Source organism: Manis pentadactyla, chromosome 11 (assembly GCF_030020395.1).
Source record: "Manis pentadactyla isolate mManPen7 chromosome 11, mManPen7.hap1, whole genome shotgun sequence".
In the NCBI taxonomy this organism is placed as follows: domain Eukaryota; kingdom Metazoa; phylum Chordata; class Mammalia; order Pholidota; family Manidae; genus Manis; species Manis pentadactyla.
The window spans coordinates 70,008,007-70,027,780 of record NC_080029.1 but is presented as its reverse complement, the minus strand read 5'-3'; positions in this window follow the sequence as shown (position 1 = coordinate 70,027,780).

The following is a 19,774-nucleotide window of genomic DNA, read 5'->3' as shown; positions in this document are numbered from 1 at the left end:
ATCAAAGGGCAGAACATCAGGCAATCAAAGTGTGGAAAGGATATATCCTATTTCTTCTGCCTGTGATTGATATTTTAATAGACACCTACTACTTTTGTCTCTTTCCTGGAATGCAGTCAGATTTCACTTCTCTGCTGTCACTATGTAGTTTTTTAAAAGCTGCATATTGATTTAATTTCCATGCACTGCAGTTTTCAATAATAGTGGAACTCTTCTTTTATCCTCCATGTTTTACATTAATACATTTACATCTATAGAAAATGGAACTGCAACAATGGTAATGACACCCATCTCTGCATTCTCTGAGAAGCAGATAAAAGCATAGTTGTGTAACTAAGAACAGAAGAAAGTTTATGTTCAGATTATTGACATTTAAGTATGCAGAATGAAAGAATACCATTATTTACAAGTGGTTTATTACTTTGTTTTCTAAATAAATGTGGAGAAGTTTGTTAATTATATACTGCAAATGTGGAAAAGATTCTCATACCTTTTGAATGCTACTTTTTTCACATGATTATCTTTAAAGACAAGCATCTTTGTTCTTCCTTAGCTATAATAAATGTATAATCTCTAACATATTTTATATATTCTAGATACATTCATTAAATTTTAAAAACTTTGTTATCAGAAATTCATTTTCCTATTCTAAGACTTACACAAGTATAGAAGTTCAGACATGGTAACATTGCAATGTAATTCTTTTTTCAGACTATGCCTTACGTACAACAGAAAGTCATTAAGAACCTGCCATATGCAAGGAATTATTATAAGGACTTTAAAGACTTAGAGATAATTAAGACATTGCTCCTGATCTCTGGGCAGTAAAACTGATACTACTTTGCTACCGTTATGAGTATGTACAATGCATCCTACCACCAGCAGGGGAAAAACTGTACTTTGAGTTAAACCAAAAAATAACAGGTAAACTAACTAGTTCCTCAAAATAAATGGGATCTTCAGCACTTCCTGTAAGTTACTGAGGCCCCATGTGAATCACCATTTCCCTGATCTTTGTAGTGTTAACGTTTAAAGATATGCAGTTATCTATGTAGATATTATAAGTCATATAATCATATCATGTGATAAAATTGTTTCATATTCCAGCATGAGAAAGCTAATAAAATTTAGACTCTGGCAACCACATATATTTTTTTAAATTATTATTCTTTAAATTCCTGTGCTTTTTACTTGATGAGCTGGTTTTTCTAAAGTCTGAATCCAGGACTGAATTCCAAAGTAATCTTCCTAAATATGGAGTTATTGACAGCCCCAGGCATCCCAGAAACTCAGACTTATTTTCCCTGTGTAATGATGTGTGATAGCGTAGTGGATTCATTCATAGAGGCCATGCACTGAATAGTTGTGGAATCGAAAGAGAACAGCCTTCAAGTTTTTTAATAATTTTTTAAAAATTACAAACAGATGAACTTTGCATTTAACCCAAAAGGCTTGAAAAATTAAATAATCCAAGAGGAAAAACTTAAGGAAATTAAAAAATATATAGTAAAATCCCTAGAATGTAATAAGGCAATAGAACTGGAAAATAAAATCCAGATTCTTCTTTTTTTCACAGATCGGTAAAAGAGAAAAACATCTGTCAAAAATGATCAAGAGGAGGGAGAAAACAAATATACAACTACAGAAATGGAGACATTTTTAAATCATAATAAAAAGATAATAAAAGATAAAAAAGATAATAATGTAATAAATCCTATATGAAGTTATACACCAATATTTGAAAATAGATGCTTTTAAGGAAAATGTCAAGTGACTAAAATATCTAAGAGAAAAAAGAGTTACATAAAATTGAAGAATTTGTAAAATATACAGCTCCTAAAATGAACCAGATGCTGGTGGCTTTAAAAGTTTGGTGAATTATACAGCTTATCGAGGAAAGGAAATGCACTACATGAAGAGATTATAGGAGAAAAGCTATACACTCAGTTATGGACATTGGTGCTGAAATACACATTTTATAAATGTGAAGAGGTAGACTTATTTTTTAAATGATTTTAATAAATTGGAAAATGAATGAAATTGCCTTAATATCTTAAAACTATATAAAAATAAAGCATGAACATTTTTTATAAAACACATGAAAACTTCCCAAACCTGAAAAAATTTGCATATCTTTTCTAACCAAATAAACTAAGAGATCCTCCTGTCCAAAACACATTATAAAACATTGTGATGGGGACATAAATTGGTGAAGCCATTGTAGAGAAAATTATGGGGGTTCTTCAAACATGTAAAAATGAACTACTATCCAACAATTCCACTTCTGGTTATATATCCAAAAGAAATTACAACAGGTTATAGAAGAGATATATATACATTCCATGTTTATTGCAGTATTCACAATAGCCAAGATATGGAAACAACCTAAGTATCTGTCAATTGATGAATGGATACAGAAGTTGTGGTGTATATGCAATATATGTATTTTATATATCCTAGATATATGATGTATATATACATATCATATATGTGGTATTATATATATATAACTGAATATTATTCAGCAATGAGGAAAAAGGAAATGCTGCCAGTTGCTACAAAGGAATGAACTTTAAATGCATTATATTGAGATAAGTTAGACAGAAAAAGACAAACGGTATTATATCACTTATTGTATAATATCACTGTATAATGTCACTTGTATGTGGAATATGAATGGGCTAGACTTGTAAAAACAGAGGAAAATGGTGGTTACCAGAGGCTGGCATACATTGTAGATAGGTTGTTTAAGGGTACAAACTTGGAATTAATAGATAACAAAGTCCTGAAAATCTAGTGTACTGCATACTGATGATAGTCAACAAACTGTATTATAAACTTCAAAATTTTCTGAGATTATATCTTAATTGTTCCCACCACAAAAAAGAAATGGTAATTATGTGATATGATTGAGGTGTTAGCTAATGCTATACTGGTAATCACATTGAAATGTATGAATATATCAAATCAATACATTGTATGAACATTATCCATAGATAATTAGTTGCACAAGATACATCTATATGCTGCCTACAAGAGACTCCTTCAGGCCTAAAGACAAAGACTGAAAATGAAGGAATAGAAAGAGATACTCTAGGTAAATGGAAGTGAAAAGTCTGGGGTTACAGTACTTATATCAGACAAAACAGACTTTAAATCGAAGACTGTAACAAGAAACAAAGCAGGGCATTACATAATGAAAAAGGGCTTAATCCAGGAGGAAGATATAATAATTTTAAATATCTATGCAACCAACGTAGGAGCACCTAAATATAAAAAGCAAATATTAACAGACATAAAGGGAAAAACTGAAAGTAATATAATAATAATAGGGGACTTTAACACCTCCATTTATATCAATGGATAGATCAGCCAGACATAAAATCAACTGTAAGAAACAATTGATTTTGTGTGAAAAGCTGTGAAAAGCTACAAGTAAAATAAAAATAAGCAACAAAAGTGACTAACATTTCTAACTACATGATAGCTAAGACCCAAACTGAGATTAGAGACACTACTATACCTAGCCCTAAAGTCAAATAATTACCACAACAAATTATTCACCACAGTATTACTATCAATAACCTAAACCTCAAACAACTTGGTGGTGTTTTATATCCCTCAACAGGAGCCTGATCTATAATCAATAAACTCTTGATAACTTCACAACTCTTGCTAATTCAGCCTACATACTGCTACCTTCAGCAAACCCTAAAAACCAACTACAGTAAGCACAAATACATAACATAAAAACGTTAGGTCAAGGTGTGGCTTATGGGATGGGAAGAAAAGGGCTACATTTTCTATTCAAGAATATCACACTTAGATGAAAATCTTTATGACATTTAAAGCTAAAGGAGAATTTAGTAGTAAATTAAGGACAGTGAGCTTTATGAATAAGGCCATGAAACATACACACACACCATCCATCACTCTTCTCAAATACCAAAACTCATATATAACCCATTAAAAGTGACTAAACATATAAGAGGAGATGAGTCATAAAAAAAGGAAGCATACTGGAAAGCGTGCTTGGATAAAATCAAAGTGTAGCTTAAAGCACATAGCTTATACCCAGGAGATTTCATATTAAATGACCACTTTGCACTTAAGGTAGCCAAAAGATTACTGAACTCAATTAACAAAAACAAATTAAACAAAACATTTATTCAAACTAAAAAGTATAGGGGATAAAGATTTTAACTGGTGCCAGAGAGAAAATAAGGGGATGATGAATAAATATTGAAAGTTCTAAGTACCAAAGTTTACCCCTTTTTACCCTTTGCATATTGATTTAACTAGAACAATTTAACAAAGAAAACTTAAGTTAAATACCCCAAAACAAGATGAACTCATCTATGTGGCAAAATAGTGAGAAGATCCAAAGGTAGAGGTGAAAAGCCTACCAACCCTGGTGATAGCTGGGTTTCCAGAACAGAATTTAAGTTTGACTTTAAAAAATCTAATGTAAATTTAAATTATATTCTAAAAAGTTACAACTTTTTATACATGAAATACAGCCTTCCTTAGAGAGTGGGTATAAGCAAGAACATAATAAATTAGAGATAAATAAATGGAAATATATATCATGCTCATAGATTGGAAGAACTAATTTTGTTAAAAGGTCCACTCTACAAAGCAATCTACAGATTCAATGCAATCTCAATAGTGTTTTTCAAAATGCCAATAGCATTTTTTACAGAACGAGAACAAGTAATCCTAAAATTTGTATAGAACCATATTAAAAATAGAAATACCATACTTTCCCTGTAATTCTACATCTGGGTATTTACCAAAGAAAACAAAATCTCTGATTCAAAAAGATGTATGCACCCCTATGTTTAGTGCCATGTTATTTACAACATCCAAGATACTGAAGCAGCCAAAGTGTCCATCAATAGATGAATCGATAAAGAAGATGTGGTACATATAAGCAATGGAATATTATTCAGCCATAAAAAAGAAATCCTGCCAATTGTGACAACATGAATGGACCTAGAGGGTATAATGCTAAGTGAAATAAGCCATATTATTTCACTTATTTGTGGAATCTAAAAACAAAATAAAATGAACAAAATAGCTGTAGACTCATAGACACTGAGAAGTGACTAGTGGTTACCATGGGGGAGGATTTGGGGGAGGGGTGGGGGAGGGGGATAAAGGGACACAAAAATCTCAGTCACAATATATACTCATCACGGGGATGGAAGTGCAGCATGGAGAATACAGCCAATGGTTCTGTGACATCCTCCTATGTGGACAGGCAGTAACTATATATGATGATGGATGTTAACTAGACTTACTATAGTGATCATTCCAGAATATATACAAATATTGAATCATTATGTTGTACACCTGAAACTGATGTTATATATTTAAATAACTGCATTTCAAGAAAACTTCTGCTCTGTGAAAGACACTGTCAAGAGAGTGAAAAGGCAAGCCACACACTGGGAAAAATATTTTCAAAAGATATATCTGATAAAGAACTGTTATCCAAAATACACAAAGAACTCTTTAAACTCAATAATAAGAAAATGAACAACTCAATTAAAAAATAGGCAAAAGACCTGAACAGACACCTCACCAAAGAATAAATACAGATAGTAAATAAGCATATTAAAAGATGGTCAACACCATGTGTCATTAGGCAATTGAAAATTAAAATAATGATAAGATACCACCACACACCTATTAGGCCAAAATCCAAAACATCAACACCACCAGATGGTGAGAATGGAGTATAACAGGAATTGTCATTCATTTCTGATGGGAATACAAAATTGTTCAGCCACTTTGGAAGACAGTTTGGCAGTTTCTTACAAAACTAAACAAACTTTTACCATACAATCCAGCATGGTATTTACCAAAAGAAGTTGAAAAATTTTGTCCACACTAAAACCTGAACCTAGATGTTTACAGCAACTATACTCATAACTGCCAAAACTTGGAAGTAACCAAGATGTCCTTCAGTAGAGGAATGGATAAATAACCTGTATACATCCAATCCAGACTATGAAATATTATTCAGTGTTTAAAAAAATGAGCTATCAGCCTATAAAAAGACATGAAGGAACCTTAAATTCTTATTACTAAGGAAAAGAAGCCAATATGAACAAGCCACATGCTATATGATTCCAACTAAATGACATTCTAGAAAAGGCAAAACTATGCAGACAGCCAGCTCAGTGATCACCAGGGGTTCGAGGGAGAGGAAAGCAGAACACACAGGATTCTTAGAGTAGTGAAACTATTCTGTATTATGTAATGGTGGTACATGCCATCACATATTTATCAAAAATACAGTGTGCAAAACCAAAAGTGAACCCTAAGATAAACTATGGACTTTGGATGATAATGATATGTTAACAGGTTCACTGAGTATAGCAAATGTATCAGTCTGGTGTGGGATGTTGATAATGCAGGACTCTATTAAAGTGTGTGAGGGCAGGGCATAAATATATGACAAGTTTCTGTATTTTCACTCCATTTTTCTGTTGATTTCAAAATTGCTCTAAAAAAATTGAAGTCTATTTAATTTTTTTACGTGACAGTTAAATGAAGTATGTCATCTTTGACTATTATTGGCATTGTCAAAAAATCAATTGGAAATATAAATTACATGGTAGTGGTGTCTCAATGTTAATATTTGGATTTTGATTACTGTACTGTGGTTAGTTAGGAGAACATCTTTATCGCGATTACACAGTAAGGCATTGGGAGACGATGAAAAATCAAGTGATAACTCACTCTCAGATGGTTCAGATAAAAAGTTATTCATACTAGTCTTGCCATATTTTCATACATTTGGAATTATTTCAATATAAAACTAATCTTTATCATTTAAAAAAGGAGAAAATAACTAAATATTTCTTAAGGCAACACTCATTGTATAGCTAACAATTAAAATAAACGAAGGAGAACATGAACTGAAAAACTCTCCCAAACTATTATTTTCCTTTAAGGTATTCAAATAAAATTGCATTCATGTCAAGTTTTTAAAGTACGATATTATATTCTTGTTTCTTTTATTGTTATGGTTAATAATGTGAATATGTATTACACAGATTCTTTTGTATGTATCAGATATTGCACTGGAAAATTCTCTAAAATATGTCCCTGTAAAGTATGCACTGAATTTTGTAAATAGAGGAATGCAGAATCCCAAAATTAATTAGCAGCACCCTCCGACAGAACATACTCAGTGATTCAACTTTTAAACCATTCCCAGTTTCTCTAGTTTTTCATGTGAGTCGGTCATTTGGGAACTTAAAAAGTTTTTCTCAAAAGGGGAAACAAATATTCTAGCTAATTACCAGTGACTTCTGAAAAATGATGAGATATATTCAGCAAATAAATGGTTTCAGTGTATAATAGCCAACACAAAATTTAAGTAAATGCACAAAAGAACATATTTTTGTTACAAAAGAATACAATCTTTAAAAGAATTTTGTATTTTCCAAAGGAAATATAAAATTAAAAATAAAAAAATAGGAATTATCAAAATACAGAACTTTGTTGAATTGACCCGTACGTTTTATGATGTAGTACTGATTTTAATAACCAGAATGTAAACATAATAAGAGCAGGTCATTTTGTTAACTTGTGTCTCCAGCACCTAGAACAATACCTGAGCAAATGCTCAAAAATAGTTTTTGATTGAATGAATAAATAAATCCCCATCTGGATATGATGCACTATAAGCTTTTCTAATGCTTATGCCACCTAAGTAGCTGTAATGAAGCCCAAGCCACCAAAATATACTGTGCTACTTTTGAAACCTCAGTTTAAAAAAAAGAATTGAAGAGGTCCCTTTTCCATTCACAAAATATAACAGAGTGATGTGGGTGAAAAATAATTCCACTTTTTATGGTGCTCTCTCTATTTAATACTATTCCATCTTTGTTCTTTTAAAAACTAAGCATTAGTGCATATAGAAACAAGAACCATATAGCCCTAAAGTTGGTTATGTTCATTCTTGCTATAGATCGAACTAGTGTGACTGTCTTTGAGGAAAAGAAATTAAGTTATGAGGTGTTGCACCAGTAGAGGATTGTGGGAAGAGTGCAGAAGGACAAAGAGGCAGGAGATTTTTAATCATAGGCTTTAATTTAAATCAGAAATTTCTGCTGAGAATTCCTTTGATAATTGCTTATAATTTCTCTATCATTTGTCTTTTATGTTTTTTGCTATGTTCATTATGGGGAAGATTTTAAATTTAAAATAATTGTGCATACTGAATTCTCTATTGCCTCAATTTTCATTTCATTGCATTCCTTTAATATTATAATGAACAATGTATTCTGATGCATCTAGTTATTAAGGAACACTTGACTAGTCAAATACAACTTCAGAAACCTTAGATTCTATTATTTTGGTATTCTATTTTAATGCTTTCTTATAGCTTTTGTTGTCTTTATAATACCAGTTTTCAGATCTAATTAATTCTGCCAGCACAATAGCTTGTTAAAATGCTTTGAGACAGTAAACAGTGGAGATGTATGCTGTATATGTATACACAAATGGTTTGATTATTTTAAGAAAATTATTCTATGTTAATTGCTTAAAATGAGTAAATTCATTCAAAACAGTTAAATCTGCTGTGTGCATAAAAACTACAATATCAAAATAAAAATATTGGGAGCTCCATATGATGCTACTCCCTTCTAAAAATATTCAAAAATAAGATCATTATATTGTTCCCAGAAGGACTGTAATCCAGTTTCTAGTCTCAAGGAATCACACCTCATTTCTAGATAGTATATGGATATTGGCTATCTATAATATTTAAATGTAGGTTCAGCCTAAATTAAAAATACATTCACAACACATGGATGTACCTAGAGAGTATTATGCTAAGTGAAATAAGTCAGACAAAGACCAATACCACATGATTTCATTTATATGTGGAATATAAAAAATAAAACAGATGAACAAGCAAACAGAAAAAACAGAAACAGACTCATAAATACAAAGAATAAACTGGTGCTTTCCCTAAGGGCGAGGAATGGGGGACAGGTGAAATAAAAGAAGGGGATTAAGAGGTACAGACTTCCAGTTATAAAATGAGTAAGTCACAGGGATGAAAAAGTACAGCATAGAAAACATACCCAGTAACATTGTAATAACTTTGTATGGTGATGGCTGACAACCACACTAACTGTGGTAAGCATTTTGGAATGTGTGTAACTGCTGAATCACTATGTTATACACCTGGAAACCAATATGATATTGCATGGCAACTATACTTCAATTAAAAAACTTTTTAAAAGAAATAAAAATAAAAATAAATGAAAATGGCTTATACAAGGTAGACATAAGTATCTAGGATGATATGTCAGACTTATTTAAAGTCACTAGGAGTCCAGCTCCTCCTCTCTTATTTCTACCACCCATAAAGTGTCACACTTCCCCTTTAAAAGCATAAACTAGAAGTTGTACCCATCACTTTCACTCACATCCCAGTGGAAGAGCTTGATCATACGGCTACACCTAGTCAACAGGAGGCTGCCAAGCAGGCTTTGTTGTGAGCCACCATGGCCCAACTAAACCTTGTGAGAATAAGTAGCAATCTGTACCATAAGAGATGCCAAAAGCTCACAAACTTATAAAATTACTTTACATTTAAAAATTAATTTTGCTGTTGTATAATTAAGAATGTAAAGCTTCTATGTTAAGAGGTCATTACTGAATTCTAAAAAGAAAATAATAAATAGGGAACATCTGATTATTTTTTAATATGGCTTTGAATATTATACAAAAACTACTAGTCCAGTGGAGCCAGGCTTTACTAAAACATGCTATCCACAAATATTATCATTAAAATATAGTGATATGGTTTTATTTTCTTACATTGCTTCCCTGCATTGGACATTCATGATCACCTAGCGTCCTTTCTTCCTTTCCACTCTCTTCTTTCCTAAATAATCATAATTTAATTCAAGTATTCACATAGAAAGCCAATCTCTCTCTCTTTTGTGCACATATGTACACACACTTTCTCTCTCTCTCTCTCTCTCTCTCTCTCTCTCTCTGAACAAGAACAAAAAACTTGTAACAACCAGCTCACGATCCTAAAGGAAACCAGCCTGTGTGTAAAACTGATGTTGCAGGCAGCAGAGTAGAGAGGATGAAATGACTTGAATCCTTGATTAAAAGGTTGAGGTGTGGAAACAATTCACCTTGATACCTTTTCTGGAAGATAATACATTTTCTTGTTTTTAAACTTACTTAAGTCAATTTTTCAGTTACTTGTTTCATGAAACATCCTAATTGATATGCATTTCTAAATAACGTTCTTTGCTACTTACAAAAACATTGAGCAATATGATTTCTAGAGTTCTAGAAATCTATTTACAATTCCAAAACCAAAGTGTTAACCAAAATTTGTCAAATTTTCATGAAACAATTTCATATACATTCAGAGTAAGTTTGGATAGGACTAAAATGATACAACTGAAGTTTCAGGTTGATCAAATCAAAACATTGATCAAATTTACAACATTGATTTCAATAAGAATTCACCAGAATCTGTATAACTTCTCATCTAACCATGGACTAATGAGGACTCTGCAGGTCAACTGAGTATAGAAATAGAGCTATTAAACCATGGACAGATGCCTTTGAAAACTAAGTGTTTTCCTGCTAAGATATGTCTACTGATGTATTATTTTAAGAGTTTCCTTTTTTTTTTCTTTACTAGGCTTATCTTTTCCACCAGAAGAATCCTGGAAGCTTATTTATTTTCACAGGCCAAAAGTGCTGCTTTATTTAAATGGAACTCTAAATGTTCTCAGTTTGCAATAGAAATTGTCCTTGAAGGGTCCTGGAAGAGTTATATCCTATCGCAAACAAACATTTATTTCCCTGACTGAGGGAAGAAACTATTGTACACTATTCGAGTGTTTTTTTCTCTCAGACTTCTTTCTTCCATTTCACTGCTATCTGTGACTTATTTACATTTATTATGCTCTGATCAGAAGACATCATTATAATTGTCAGTCCCATTTAAGGTTATGAAAGATAGTAAAAGAGATAGAAGTTTGAGGCCTCTGAATAACAAGTGAAGTAATATTAGCATGTGATTAAATATCAGCTGCCTAAGTAAAACAGATGATCCAATGATTTCTAAACAGAATACATTCTGGGCTGAGATAATTCTAACAAAACTAAGTAAGGCCTCCTGAAAGAATGAAAAGAAATATTTATGGGCTATTTACAACTAGAGAACATAGTACTTCCCAGCTCATAGCAATTCATCAGGAATTCATTTCCTACATATCAAAGACAAAAGATAAAAAGCACTGATACATTCTAGCACCCATACTAGCAATTCATGCAACTAAACTGTGCTCTCAGATTAAAACAAAAGAAAAAGTTGATATTACAGCTTTTTAGTTTTACAGAGGACAAAGAAACAAATTGCAGATGATGAAGGAGAAAATGATGTATTTTGTGTGAACACATGGAAAGGTCATTTGTTTCTTTAGCAAACTTGCAAATAAATAAGGGTGTATTAATACATTTGACATAATTTAGTGGTGCTTTCAGAAATCATCATGATAAGATGCCAATATTACAATAAAACCAGAATGCTGGGTTTAAATCTTAGCTCTACCAAATACCGACTGTGTGCTTTTAGGCAAATTAATGAACTTCTCTGGTCCTCAATTTCCACCTGCAAGATGGGAATGATGATGATAACAGTAAACAGCTCATAGGACTGTTACAGGATTAAAGAGTTAACATAGGTAAGTACTTAGAACTACTCAAAAAATGTAAACTACTATTGGTAACTTATTTACATGAGAATTGTCAATTCACTCTCTCTATATAAGAAGTACCAACTAAAAGCATACTTCTGTTTTTCTATTTCAGTTTTTAATGGTCATACAAATACTTAATACATGATTTCATTAGACTTGTTGAAAGCAAAATTTAAACCTGCTGTTCATTTTCTTACATGTCTAAATATTGATTTTTCCTTCTATATATTTTTAAAATAATAAATAAACTGGTTATATTAAATATTTTTTAATGCCTTCATTCCATTTAATATATTCACACCATTTATAGGGTACTTTATCAGAGAAAAAATGATAATGCTTACTAGATATTTTCAACTAGTGTATGTGATATTCTGTTTCCACCTTGCTTGCTTTTACACAACAACTATTTCTCTTTGACCTAAGTAAACAAGGAATTTATTGCATTTGTGATTCAATCACACTGATTCGGCTACCCAAATCATAAGTGTTGAGATACCACGGTATTTCCATATATCATATATTACTCTCCCACTTGGAAGTCAAACACTTCTCATAATCATCAAATATTTATTGCATACCAGCCAGATTCAGGGTTTCTCTTGGGCTCTGGATAAATTAGCCAAAGAACTTTAGAACTGGAAGAGCCTCAGAACATGTTGGACATCATCCTCTTTGCATAGGTGAAAAAACTGATACCCAAAAAGTGACTTAAGAGCACAGAGAAACTCAAGATCACCTGCTTTAGCCAGGCAGAAAATTTAGATTTCTGGTCACCATGTCCCACTACTTAGTGTTTGTAAGGCCCCTGTCCACAAGTTATGGCCAACTAAAAGAAAGGTTGTTTCACTGCAGAACAGCAAATGGATTTTATTCTAAAGGCATTGTTATAGCTTTTTATAAATTTGTATTGTGATCTACAGAAGGTCCTGTCTTCATAACTACTAAAGATACACTGCTTTTAATAAAAAAGAAATTGGTGGTATCCATAGCCCTATCTAAAGTTTGTGATAGAATCATTATGCTAATCTGATTAAAGAAACTGCTCTCTTTTGGTCAATCTGCCCCAGGTATTATCTGAGAACATCTAATCAAAAAGTGCTGGATGACATGTTCTAACAAGAAAAGATGCAGTTGTGAGTTATTAGATGTTGATTGAAAAAAAAAAAACAGTAGGAAAATAAAACAAATGCAATAAGTATTCTTGAATCCTGATGTATTTCTTGGAAGACTCACAATTTTAATCTTTTAATCAATCAGAATATTTGTATAATCTATCTCCATTTTACTTTGTGCACAGTGAAAATTGGAGAGCAATCTTTTCACAAGAGCAAAGAAGACAGTTAAGCATCTACTTAATGAATCTTATCTGTGTAGATATCAAACCCTAAAATTCTCTAGGAAATTTCACTTGTTTTTCAGTGGTTATTTTTAAGCTGAACTTTCTGATTAATATATAATTCTCTTTGTATAAAGCCATTAACCATCTTGTAAAAGCAAAAAAATTCTCTTCAGATTTCTTTCAATTAGCAAAAACAGGTACTGATGGGCTTTCATAAAAATCAAGTGACATAAAGTGAACTTTGGGATAGTGGGGAAAACCTATATTTGTGTTTGTGCAAAAAAGCCACTGATTACACATGCCCACATATCCTAACATTTTACTTAGTATCAGTGACTCCTTTGGACTATTTTTCTTATTCTTTCTTCTTCACTCTATTTCTTCTAACATACTGACTTTCCAAAGGTACCTACACACACAAAATCACATATGCACACACAAACACACAGAGAAAATTTGTCCATTTTGGCCTAGTGATTTACAATGACTGTTTTCATGGAGAAAAAAATTAAGAGCAATCATATATAATAACAGTGTCTAAATACATGACACAGTTACACAATTTCACAGACTTATACAGCCAGTGTGCAAGAATTGTTTGTTTGACTAAATTCAGAAAATAAATGGTTAAAATATTGGTAGTTTAAAAATAGTTTTTTGCTACCTCATGGTAGACTATATGGTTATTTGGAGGGACTACTTAGGCTGTTGGTGGTTACTGGTTATCAGTAATTAATCCCCTTTGGGCTATACAGGATTAACCACTTCTTAACTTCTCTTAATCACTTATCTTGAACTCTTTTGCTCCACATTTCCTCTGCACACAGAAAAAAGTCCTCTTTCTATCATAGAGAAATATTAATCACACAAGAATAGAAAAACTACTCATTAAAGTCCTGAAGCTCATTAGGGAAGTTTAAGTTACTCTAACACTTATCTCATATTGTTGTATCCACGTATCTCATATTGTTGTATGCACGTAGTGAAGAGCACTGATTTTCCTGTCAGTCAGTTGTCTTATATGAGTTGACCTAAAGACCCAAGTGCATTTTCTGTGCTGAGTAGAAAATAAAGTTGTAGCTGTTTTCACTAAAGCAAATAATTAAAAATTTATCTGCCAAAACACAGTTCTTCCTTAGTGCTACTACATTACTAGTACATGCCTGTAAGCATGTTACAGATATGCCTCATTTTATAGAAACAATGTGTTTTCTGAAAAGTCAAGGATATTTGGAACCCATCTGAGGTGCAGAGATTTCAGGCTAAAGGAAATTTATACAATTTGCTAAGCGAAACATTCTCACGTAAATAGCTATCTTCTAATGGAAACATTTGCTTATACAATCATTGTAGGAGCACAAAAATAATATCCTATAAAGCTGAAAGATCACTGGCAAGACAAAGACTGCAACGTAAAAATGGAAAGGAAGAAGGCAGAGGCAAAAGAAACAGGACACAGATTTGGCGCTGTGAGAATGTGAACAGTGAAAGAGAATCTCACCTTCAGAAAGCAAGCCCACCTGACACTGCTTGTCAAGGAATTTTGGAAGTCATCCGAAGCAATAGCAAACAGATAGGGAAGCTGTTTAAGAGAAAAGAGACTGTTATGTGGTCTACCCAAGTGGAAAGTACACATATGAAGGATTTCCTCTCTCACTCAATCCTTGCCACTGAAAAGGCATTCATGAAGTTACCAAGTATCAGTTTTAAAGTTCTGAATCTTTCAAACTGAAAAGTAAATAGCATGACAAATGATATGCATTTTTAAGTTCCATGACAACCACTGGATTAAAAAAGCTAAACAAGTATAATTATCCTGCAAGCCTTTATTTTTCAGAGGTTACAGATGTTAGCATATATGTTAAATCTTCAGCGGAAAGAGTGTTTTCCAAATTTAAGCCACAGAAATTTTTGCTAAAATTATTTCCAGGGATTAAAGATCAGAGCACCGTAAATTACCAAAAGTTGTACTAAACTAAAAAGAAAAATTACATGAAAAAATGACATTGGGAGACATGAAATAATTAACTACAGACATTTGATTAAATTTGATTTAAAGTATCAAGATTTTGAGTATCCATGTGGGACTGGACACATGACTAGTGTAGAACAATGTTGCTCTTGACAGACTATGTAGAGAAGAAAGGAGTTGTATGGCATATAGAAAAAGCAATGGGCTTTCCTCCTGCTAAAGGTACCAGAACATTAGTAATATGTAGATAAATGAAGTCTGTAGGACTGTATGACATCCTTCAGATTAAAATATGGATGAATGTATATAGTCACAAGCTTCAATAGGCTTGAGCAGGGGAATAAAAGATAGAAGAGGTCTATATCCAAAGAGCTGCCAGACTATTGTAGTTCTCTTAGCATATCGCAAATATCAAATACTTTAAAAAATGTTCCTCTCTATTTATATGCATTGTTCCATACCAAAAAAAAAAATAGAAGTTCTGGCGCCATAGTACATAAGCTAGGTTATGAAGGCCCCAAACTTCAGTTATCACCTATAGACAGGAACTTATTTTTTAATGAACATATAACCAATGTGATGTGTGGTCTTCAGCTAGATTTTTTACTTAAAACCTAGGTTTTAATTTGAGCACTTGAGGGGATAGCGAACAAGGGAGAGTTGAAAGGAAGGGATAAAGAGTTGATAAGTTCAGTTTTTGCCATGTGGGACGTTTAGGTGGAGATTTTCAGTAAGCAGTTGAATATTCACATCTGAAGTTCAAAAATAAGTTGAGCTAAAGGTAAAGATTTTAGATTCATTAACAAATGATGGGAACTGAAGCCAAGGAAGTAGTGAAGATCACTCAGGTGGACTGTTCAGATGGACAATATGAAGTGATAAAAGAAAAAGCATAGGGAAAAATCACCTAGAATCAAAAAACATTATTTAATGCTAGCTAGAGGGGGGAAAAAGAATTTCTTATGGAATGACAACTCAACATATCTTATTTTATAAGAAAATCCATCTTATTATTGCTTTTCCTGTTTAGCTCATTTTCTCAGTCTTTGCAAATCATACATACGCACCCACACATACACATAAATGCAGATTTTATCATTGTGGTTATAGTAAAATAATAGCAATAAATGTTAATGAAATATTTATTATGTGCCAGGAACTGTGCTAAGTTTTTCATAAGCATTTACTCATTTAATCTTTATAATAGTTCATTCTAATTATGTTGCCATGTGATAAACTAACCCCAAAACTTAAAACAACAACCATTTATTCTATTTCATCATGAAATCAGGTCAAGAAGTCAAGCAGGGTAGAAATGGGTGATACTTACACTCCACATGGAGTCAGGAGAGGTCATTAGCTGGTGGACGGCTGTTCTGGAGGGCCCAGGAGGCTTATGCACATGTCAGGTGCCTTGGCTAGAATGACTGAGAAGTTGTCTTCAGCTAGTACTGGGAACCAGAGTACCTACACATGGTGGTCTCCAGCATGGCAGTCTCTGGGTAGTCAGATTTCTTGTATGATGTCTAAGAGTTCTGAGAAAGAGTTTTAAAAAAAAAAACAAGAATTCAAAAAGGAATGAGCTAAAGCTGAAGATCTTCAGGTAATGTAGCCCACCAGAATCTTTCATTGCAGTCTATTGGTTAAGAGCATCAGAAAGGCAAGTCCAGACTCAAAGAAATGAAAATTGGACTCTACCTCTAAAAGGGAAGGGTAGCAAAGTATTTATCCTCACTCCCTTCACTAAAATACAAATTTTCTGAGGATTTCATGTTAGTAAATCTTGTATTCTCTGCTAAATTTATGAGTGCTCTGTGCACAATATTTAAAATGTGTTTCTATGTACATCATAATACCTACATTATAAACTCATTTTAAGGTTAAAGAAAATTGTGTGTGTGGAGTGCCAGCACAATTCCTACCATTCAGCAAATATTTTTTTTGTTTTTCTCTTCTTTTCATTCTTCCATTTCTAAGTAAAATGTAGTTTCCTCAGGTACTGCATTTGATTAAGCCAAATACCAGAATCCAGCAAAAGATATAAAATTACTATGAATGTGCTAACCTTGCGTTGCCGACTTTTCATTATAATAATAAAAGCTGACATTTGAAGAATGCTTACAACTTTATGCCACAATCTTTAAGAGGTTTTATAGAAACAGAAATTGAAATTCAGATAGGTTAAGAAACTTCCAAAGGTCACACAGCTAATAATTTGAAGAGCTGGAGTTTTCACTTAGGGAATTGCACTCCAGAGCCCCCATGCCTTTAATTGCTATGTTATATTACCCCTCAATTTTATTTTCATAGTATATGCCTGGACATCAAATTGCACAGCCCTATTTTCATACTTACTATCTAATAGTTCTTTGAAAGACCCACTTCGACCTATCTCTTTATAAAAACTACATTGTACTTTCTATTCATATTCATTTCATTATATTATTGGTCTTATATGTTTATCAAATATTGCCATAATTAATCTAAATGTTACCTTTCTTATAAGTATAATAAAATGATTTAGAAATTATTAAAAAGTAAAGCTGAAGGGAGTTTTTTAAAAGTTGAATCTTTTGCTTCTAGACTGAAAATAACTCTTAAATATTTAGAAAATATTAAATGGTGAGCAGTTAAATCTTTTAGTTCCTCTACCTAGCCCATCACTGCACAAAATTATCTATTTAAATTATGCTTTTTCACAATGATCTCTAAATCTGAATAAAGGGCATTTTCCCCTATGAAATTTTTATTTTCTTTTAGTTTTGTAGAACTGGACAGCATTCCAGAAACTACTGTGTTAAGGAACAACGTCATCCCTTATTGCATAGAAAATTACACAAAAGGAGAAGTACACTAGCCTTTAACTGTAAGTTGTATCACATCTTATTTTATTTTAGCATTTGAAAGATTATTGCTCCACTATTTTCTGGGTTCCAATGTTTATTTAGAGAAGACAGCTGATATTTTTATTTTGCCTTCATTTGCTCCTTTGAAGGTTATGTATCTTCTTTTTTGTTCTAGCTGCTTTTAAGGTTTTCTTTTTGTCTTTGGTTTTCAGTTTTATCATGGTTTTCCTAGGTCTGATTTTCTTTGTATTTATCCTGTTTGGACTCTCAGTACTTTTGCCTTGATATTTTTAATCAGTCTTGGAAACTTCTTCTGTACTACCTACTTTTGCCTCATCTTTGATCTTTCTGCTTTAGATGAGATCCTCGTTGCTAATATGAACTCTTTCAACAGTCTTCTAACTTTCCTTCCTGCCTATAGTCTTTACATATATCTTCCTTAGATAATCATTATACTTTTACAATTAAAACACTCAGTGCCTTAAGATAAAATCTTATAATTCTTAATAAAGTATATCTACAAGGCCCTCACATGATGCCCAGCAATTCCTTCAGTCATGTGTCCTACTATTCCTAATTAAATGCTTTGACCTTAAATAATGTTACTGATTGTAGTTTCCTTACAAACTCAAAACTAGGTCACTCTGCTTTTCACCTCTCCTGTAAATCGACTAAAATAAAAACAGAAATCCATAAAAACAGAATTAATACATAAGTGAGAAGAATGTAGGATCAGCACATGAGAGATATAAAAAGATTGCTAGAGGCTGGAAAGTGCAGAATAGACAATTAATTAAATGTAATAAAAAATAAAAGTCTGAAAAATAAAGTCAAAGCAATTCTTCTAGAGTTTAAAGCAGAAATGCAAAGAGTCAGGAAGCATGAGGGAAAAGGTAAGAGTCACAGGGGACCAGTATGGAGGTCCAACATCTATTGATAGAAATTCAAGAAAAAATAAAGGCAGAAAATGGAGAAGAAATTAATAGAGAAATAGAGCAATTACTCAGCAGTGAAAGACAGTGTTTAAAGTGCAAAGTAGCAAGCAGAATGATTGTGATTAAGACCCAGACCTAGAGATGACCATGAAAGCTTCCAAGATTAACAACAGGCTATGAGAATGGATTGACTTGGATATATCAACAACACTGAATGCTGAGAAAATAGATCAACGCCTTCCAGTTTATTGGGAAGTTTTTTTCCTCTAGAATGATATACCCAGTCCAAGAGTGTGCACACACACAGACACAGACACAGACACACATACACTGAAAACAGAATTTGCTAATATGTATTTACTACGTATTTTTTCATAAACAGTTACTTTATGATGCTGACTATAAAAATTAGGGGCAAAAAAAGAAAAAGAGAAAGAGGAGTAATGGACTAACTGTGGATTCCACCCAGGAAGGCACTGAAGGAAATTGATGCAGAGTAGCTGTACAGTAGTCCTAGAAAGCAATTGATCCAGATGACTTAGGAGGATTTGAGGTGCCAGGAGGAAGACATTTAGAAAAAGATCTCAGTTTAATAAGATATAGGGAAAATGTGAAAATGTAAAACATGTATTACTTTTCTTAAAACAAAAGAGAAAAGCCAATTGCTAACCCAAAGGATAAAGAAAAAAAGACAAGTTTTGTAAAAAGCTGTGATTAAAATGTAAAGAAAATAAATCGTTGGCATGATTTTAAGTAATTTATAGTAAGGAAAGAGACCTATTCCATCAGAGAACAATATAAGACCCACCTTAGTCATAAAAATGTTAACTTCAACAGTCAATTTATGATGAAAGATTAAAAGACTTGGTTGCTGTTTCAAATCAAATTATAAATCATAACAATCTTAATAAAAC